The sequence below is a fragment of the Hemiscyllium ocellatum genome, chromosome 1, assembly GCF_020745735.1.
Source record: "Hemiscyllium ocellatum isolate sHemOce1 chromosome 1, sHemOce1.pat.X.cur, whole genome shotgun sequence".
Lineage (NCBI taxonomy): Eukaryota > Metazoa > Chordata > Chondrichthyes > Orectolobiformes > Hemiscylliidae > Hemiscyllium > Hemiscyllium ocellatum.
The window spans coordinates 100661466-100669543 of record NC_083401.1 but is presented as its reverse complement, the minus strand read 5'-3'; positions in this window follow the sequence as shown (position 1 = coordinate 100669543).

Here is an 8078-nt window from a genome sequence, read left to right as displayed (position 1 = left end):
CTCTCTCTCTCTCTCACACACACACACACACTCTCTCTCTCTCACACACACACACTCTCTCTCTCACACACACACTCTCTCTCTCACACACGCACACACACACAATCTCTCTCTCACACACACACTCTCTCTCTCACACACGCACACACACACATACACTCTCTCTCTCTCTCACACACACACACACTCTCTCTCTCACACACACACACACTCTCTCTCTCACACACACACACACACACATACACTCTCTCTCTCTCACACACACACACACACACTCTCGCTCACACACACACACACTCTCTCTCACACACGCACACACACACATACACTCTCTCTCTCTCTCTCACACACACACACACAAACTTTCACACACACACACACACACACACACACACACCTCATGACAATTAGCTTGCTCTTTTTTTAAATAATGTCATGGTCTTTTACATCCACCTGGGCAGACAGATTTGGAATCTGCTAAACATTTCATCTGAAAGATATCACCTCACACTGCACAGTACTCCCTCAGTACGGCATTGTTTGATGGATAATGTGTATTATGGGCTGGCTAACCCAGCTGGCTCAACAGTCATTTCGTAATATAGAGTGATGCCAACTGCATGCGTTCAATTCCCATTCTGGCTCTGGTTACCATGAAGGACTCTCCTTCTCAACCTCTCCCTTTGCCAGAGGCACTGTGACCCTCAGGTTAAACCACCACCTGTTGTCTCCCTCTAATCAGAGTGCAGCCACAGGGGTTGGAAAGAGCATGGTGACTTTGATTCCCCAGCAGTATGCAATTACTGTGAAACCACCCCTGAAATAATCCTTTCAGTGAATGTCCACCATCCTAGCAATGATGCACCCATCTTGTGCAGGTTGGGGCTAACCTAACACCTTTGGCTGACCACAATGAGCCAGATATTTATTGTTTTGTGACAGGTCTACTTCAGACTCCTAATTCCCATGCCATTTGCATGGAAGTGTGCAGGAAGGCACACTGCTACCAGGAATGGTGTGGAGGAAATCATCAGCAATCTTGAACAACTGTTTCACTGCCGAGACCATTTGAAGAGAACAACACTGAGTGAAGCTGGAACCCACTGAACCAATAAAACCCAGCTCTATATGCAAAGCGGTTGTCTGGGAAACTGTTTATGTGAGATGTGATGCTCTGGTTCTGCTTTTCCCTGGGACACTCCCAATCTTACAAAGCAAAGCACACGTGCCAGTAAAGGCTGGACTCTAATTGTAAAAACAAATCAGCATTTTCACAGAAACTGGCAGAAAATAATTAAAGTAGCAATCACAACCTGTCCATGTAAATCCAGCTCCCGACAGCAGGAGGGTAAGAAATCCTCAGCAGTTAAACACAGTCATGGTTATATCTAGGGGATAAATCCTGCTGAGCTCCTCTGGGAAAAGGAAGGTAACTATTGCAATCTGCACTCTTACAAAGGGAAATGGTTGTCCGGCTTGAAGGATGGAGGTTAGACTAAATAACTGTGATTGGAAGAGAAAATTTAAAACACTGCATTCGAGATCACAGGATACTCTGGAATTATTTTATTTAAATTAACAAGAAGAGTATAATTTATACTTTTTTTAGAACCTCTACAGTGTGGAAGGATCAAAGTCTGCACTGACCATCAGATGAGCACCTCAATTCAGACCCTACTGTCTCCCTGTAACTCTCCATTTACTGTGACTAACTCACTTAGCCTGCAGATCATATGGCCAATCTACTGAAACTGCTGATGCAAAACAGAGCACCCAGAGGAAACACAAACTCCACATAGACAGTCACCCAAGGCTGAAATCGAACCTGGGTTTCTGGCACTGTGAGACAGTAGTGCTAACCACTGAGCCACCGTGCCACCCCAAATTCTCAGAAAGTATCTTGAAAACTGACATGCTTCAGTCCAAAGAGTAGTTCTTTATTATCAAAAATAACAAAGAAAAACAAAAACAACACAAAACACCACGAGAAAGAAAACAAAAAAACCTCCTCAAAAAAGCAAAGAAATGCAGATGTTGGAAATCTGTAACAAAAAAAACAGGCAATACTAGAGAAACTCTTCACCCTTGGCAGCATCTGTGGAGACAAAGCAGAGTTAATGTTAAGATCCAATGATCCTTCCTCAGAACTGATTGTGGTTAGAGGAAGGCATAAATGTTGAAGATGTGTGGGACCGAGTTGGGGGGAGAGGTGATTAGTGTGAGCAGTAGACTATAGGTGAAAATGGAGTCTAGAGAGAGAGAGACAGAGAGAGACAACAGCAGTTGGACTGACAAAGGACCTGGTAAAGGTCAGCTTGAGAGAATCAATAGCTGCTAATGGGGATAATGGGTTAATTGTGTTGACAGACCATATAATGACAAGGCCTGGTGTGTGGGAATTGGGGTTACACCATGATCTCCTCCACATAGAGGAACTGAAGCACTGACCTCTTTGCAGAACACCTGTGTTCTATCAGTAAAATAGACCCTGAGCTTCCAGTTACCTGCCACTTCAGCACACCACCCTGTTCCCTGGCCGATATCACTGTCTCAGGGTTGCTGCAGTGCTCCAGCGAAGTGAAGCTCAAGCTGGAAGAACCTGGGGACCCAGCAGGAGAACTCTATACTGAATGCAATAATTTTAGGGCCTAAGCATCTTCTCTCATGTTCTTTATCATGCAAATTTCAGTTCTAAATTTATATAGCTGATTATATACCCTGACTTATATATCTTGATATGGTTTCTGGGTAAAACGCCTCAGCCAGTATTCCCTATATGTTAACTCTTGTAACATATACCATGAAGACTCGGAACTTTTGAGATAAATGTTGTGGAATTTCTTAACAACTAGCTACTTATATAGTGATAATGTCTCAGACTCACATTGAGCCTAGATTCTGTGCTTCCTGATTATATAGAGCAAAGATATAGCAACTACAAGCAGAATATTGCTACTGCTATTACTACTGTTACTGAAGGTAAGGTGAGTCCCTTTCTAGCAATGCTGCATTTCATGATGTGATCTTTCTCAAAGATATGCAGTTGAGTTCTGAAGAAGGGTCACTGGACCCAAAATGTTAACTCTGCTTCCTCTCCACAGATGCTGCAGACTTGCTGAGTTTCTCCAGAAATCTCTTTTGTTTTGCTTCAAATCTCCAGCACCTGCAATTCTTTGTTATATTTCTTCAAAGTATATTATCATTCTGAGCCGTCATCAAAAGAATAATACAACGATTTGGACTAAGTCTGCCCAGGCTTAGATTCTCAGTCATCAATTGTCTCCGACAGATCCAGGGTACAATCAATTATGCATACATAGCAATCACAACACCCTAGCAAACTTAGCCATTGAATCATAGAGATGTATTGCATGGAAACAGACCTTTTGGTCTAACTCATCCACACTGACCAGATATCGTAACCTAATCTAGTCCCATTTGCCAGCACTTGGCCATGTCTCTCTATACACTTCCTATTCATATATCCATGCAGATGCCTTTAAAGTGTTTTAAGTGTACCAGCCTCCACCACTTCCTTTGGCAGCCCATTCCATACATGCACCACCCTTTGCATGAACAAGTTGTCTCTTAGCTCCCTTTTAAATCTGAAAACGATACTACCCTCTTAATGAACAAATTATTTATGACCACAACCATCACTGCAGGTTTATTCTAGATATTGAAGGAACTACCACAACTCTTATATCATTGATCCACCCACAGCTACCAGATTCTTTCAAAGGCTCTCACCCTGTACAAGGTTGGGAGTTGGGCAACAAGTGATATCCCTTCCACTCCTGGCTGATGATACAGCTAAATAATGCTCAATCTGTCACCGATAGACAGAACACTGTCCATGTTTGACCAAGCCAATTGTTTTATGACTTGTGGAACAAATCAGTTAATGGTTAGGTTAATGTGCTGCCAGTAATCTTCCTTCTCATACTGAGACTAAGGGTTAACAATGATAGAGAATAAACCACTTTCAAGTCTGAACAAAATGAGGCACTTGGCTTAACAAGATGATGTAGTTTATTGCATGAATGCAATTGTTGCAAGTTAGGTTGGCTACTTAAATAACTAAGATTATGAAGAGCCAGAGTTGATTTACCTGAGCTCAGCAGGGTTTCAAGTAATAAGAACATAAGAACTAGGAGCAGGAGTAGGCCGCCAGCCCTTGAGCCTGCTCTGCCACTCAGTAAGATCATGGCTGATCTTCTCGTGGAATCGGTTCCATTAACCCATGTTTTCACCATATCTCTTAATTCCTTTATTTTTCAAAAGCTTTAAAAATGATCATTGAAGTAGCGTCAACTACATCCCTGGGCAAGGAATTCCACAGATTAACAACCCTCTGGGTGAAGAAGTTCCTTCTCAGTTCCATTCTAAACCTGCTTCCTCTAATCTTGAGGCCATGCCTTCTAGTCCTAGCCTCACCTACCAGTGGAAACGTCCTATCTATTTCTATTTTATCGATTCCCTTCATAATTTTTATATGTTTCAAAAGGTTTCCCCTCATTCTTCTGAATTCCAATGAATATAATCCCAACCTACTCAGCATCTCCTCATAAGCCAATCCCCTCAACTCTGGAATCAACCTGGTGAAACTCCTCTGCACCCCTCCAATGCCAGTACATCCTTTCTCAAGAGAGCAAAATCATGCATAGTGCTCCGAACGTGACCTCACCAGCACCTTGTGCAGCTATAATGTTACCTCTCTACTTTTAAACTCAACCCATTTAGCAATGAATACTTCTCTTTCTCCATCCACAGCTCCATGATATCATCAGATTAGGATGAAATCTAATCCAATCACCATTACTAACAAATTTAGAGCTACTACCGTACACAACCAACATGAGGTCCCAATGTCTGGACCAGGATCAATTGGTACACCTCCTGAAGGGGTATCCTGCAGTGTCATGGGTTGCTGAATGCTCCCCAACCTCAGTCACCAAAGGCTCAATGTATAGGCTGAGGGGGAGATGCATGTGTGAGAAGAAACCTCTGAAGAAAAGGATGAGGATGAAGGTGACGATCCCAAGATAAGCCAGAATGACAGTCAGAGAGGGAAACTGTCCACTGAACCAAAGCAGCCAGAGCCAACATTCTAACCACTTTCTTCCAGGATGACTGTGAGTTGTTGCGACTTTTTAAGTTTTGTTAATATGGATGGATGACAGCACTCTGCGTCCTACATGCCAGTATCACCAATGATTCTAGGATTTGATTAATTGGATTTATCTGTGCAATAAAATGTTGAATTTATATAATACTAATATCTTTATATCTGTAAAAGCTAAAGTGCCTGTTTAAATCTTATCCATGAATAACATTAGTGCTAAATCAGCTGTGATACAGTGAGTACTGCCATTAAAGGGTCCTTACACAAAAGACGTATATATTCCAAGAAGTCCACTGCCTGGCTAGGACTGTAGAGTCAGTCCACATCCTGAGAATGCTCTTCAAGCACCTTATGCACTCAGTATTTCTACAGAGCTGAGAATGCACTCAAGTCCTGCAATGCCTCAGCAAACTCTTTGACAACGTTGTTACGGGCTACATCTGAAGTCAATATCCTGAGAGGATTATGCTGGGTTGCTTGTTTCACACTCCTCCTTCCTGTGCATCCTGCTAGAAGAGGAAAGATAACTGGACTAATGTTGAGGAGCCTCACCTCCTCCTATCACTCTGCTCTATTTTATTAAAGGGTTGCACGGTGGCTCAGTGGTTAGCACTGCTGCCTCACAGTGCCAAGGACCTGGGTTTGATTGCACCCTCAGGTGACTGCCTGTGTAGGGATTGCATTTTCCTGCAACCTTTTGCACAAGGCCTGGTATTAGCTGGCACTGCTGTCTGCTGAAGAGAAGAGAAATAACTAATTGCTGTGTATATAGAATAACTTACGCAGATCAATGTTTTTCTGGAAGCACACTAGCTTTTGGAGCGATGCTCCTTCATCAGGTGATTTTGGAGGGCTCGATCATAACACAGAATTTATAGCAAAAAGTTGCAGTGTGATGTAACTGAAATTATACATTGAAAAAATTGATTGTCTAGCTATCACCACTTTAACAGCTAACCCGAGAATCGAACTTTTAAAAAAAGGGTTTTGTGATTTATACATGAAAGAAGTGAAACTATCACTGTATTCTAACAGATGAAAGGCTTAACAGACGATCAATTTATACATGACACAGCTCTGTCAGTCTTAGCCCTCTCAATAGTGTTGTGTGCCAGCATCATTTGCAATGAGCTAAACAGAAGATATGTAATGGAAATGGAGTCAGGATCAGTTTGAGAGCCTGTATGACCATTTCAAGTGATGATTCATCCCCAATAAGTGAACAGGAAGCACCATGTCCAGAAGGAGTTAGTATTTGAGAGGGTGAGGTGAGTGCATATTATATATGTAGCGTTGAGACTTGTAGATTATAACTGGTCGTGAGATCCCTATGCAATGACAGAGTTAACCAGAATGATGACACTGTGAGTGTGGGTTAGTGGAGAGGCAGTGCCATTCACCCTTGTGTACTGCCAGACGTTATTCAATTTCTTGCATCACTGCTTGCCTTCCCCCCTTTGTATGGGCCACTGGCTGGAGGGTCAGCATCCCCACCAAGTGGATTTTACGAACTATGGCGGAAAAATCCCAAACCCCAAGGACACATGTGCCATAAATAAAATCCAAGCTTCAATGCTGAAACAACCAAGCCAGGCCACATTGTGGGGGTTACTAATCCTAGCTATCCCAACATCATAATCAAATCAATGCTATTAACAGGAATGGAATTTGAGACAGAGTCACAACATTGATACACAATGATGACCATCACTTAATCTAATTAAGAAATTGAGGAGGCCACTGTCATAACCAAGTGGCCCCTAGAATAACTCCTGTCAAAGAAGGAGAGAAAATGTTTACATAAAGATTGGCTTTGCAGCTAGGATACTTCACTTTGCTGACATTCCTTGTGGAAACAGCATCAATGCTGAGTAGGTCTGTCTATACCAGACTAGAAGGATCAAAGGGAGTGGTAAGCACTGATCATTCTGCAGCAGGGTCTCAAGAAATGTGTTTATGATATTTCAGTCAGGATTATTGCAAAAAGAGCAAGAGCAAAGGGTATAGTACTGCAGGCTAGGAGGAGGATCAGGAATGATCAAACTTACAGTTATCACCAGAAACACCAACCACATTGAGGATTGTAATTGATCAGTCAAATCTAAGTCATATTGGATCCAAGAGTTAAGAGTTATTTAAGAGTAACAACAAAATCTAGGGGGTTTGGGCCTGAACTAAGTCAGTTTTGGGCAGAAACATGTGATCTTGCTGGTGTTTTCTCAGATTTGTTTTTATTATATAATGGACCATGGTGACTTTGTGTGTTTTGGGGGAAGCCAAGGTTAAATCATGGTGGTTTTTGAGTTGGAATAACCAGTTGAAGTATTGTGTCATCGAAACCAGCTTTGACGTTTTGTAGCACCAAATTAGAACAGTTGCATGTTAAAAAAAAACACGGTTGTCTTTTAACCAAAACCAGTGTCTGTGCAATTTTGTTCTCTATAAAATCTGGAATCTAAGAACCATGTGTAAGGAAATGCTTAGAAAGCACTGAGCCGTGCTGCATTCCGCTTCAGATTGAACAGAGAAGACTTACCTATGCCATTCCCTGGGAACAGGATGGAACTTTCTCAGCGACTCTGCCTGACAGCATCTGCGGGACAGCATCATTACACCCAGGAGTCAACATAGACTTCTTGGCAGACATGTCTGGGCTTCAGCAGGTGACCATCACAGGTTCCTGTGAAATACCTAGCTTGCAGCAAGTAAAATAGCATCCAGCTGGCCTTTAATTATGATGCCAGAACCTTTAACTGTGGAAGGTCCTGCTAATAGCATGAAATTCCAGCTTACTTGCCAAAATTCAATTTGCTGAATAACTTGCACAGCATCTTGTTCACAAGATCAAATGAAACAATACACTCTGGGCATTGACGGATCAAAAAATTATAACTTAAAACTGGAAAATCTTGGGCACGTTCTCAGATTTCTAAATGGCTGTGTTTAAAATGTC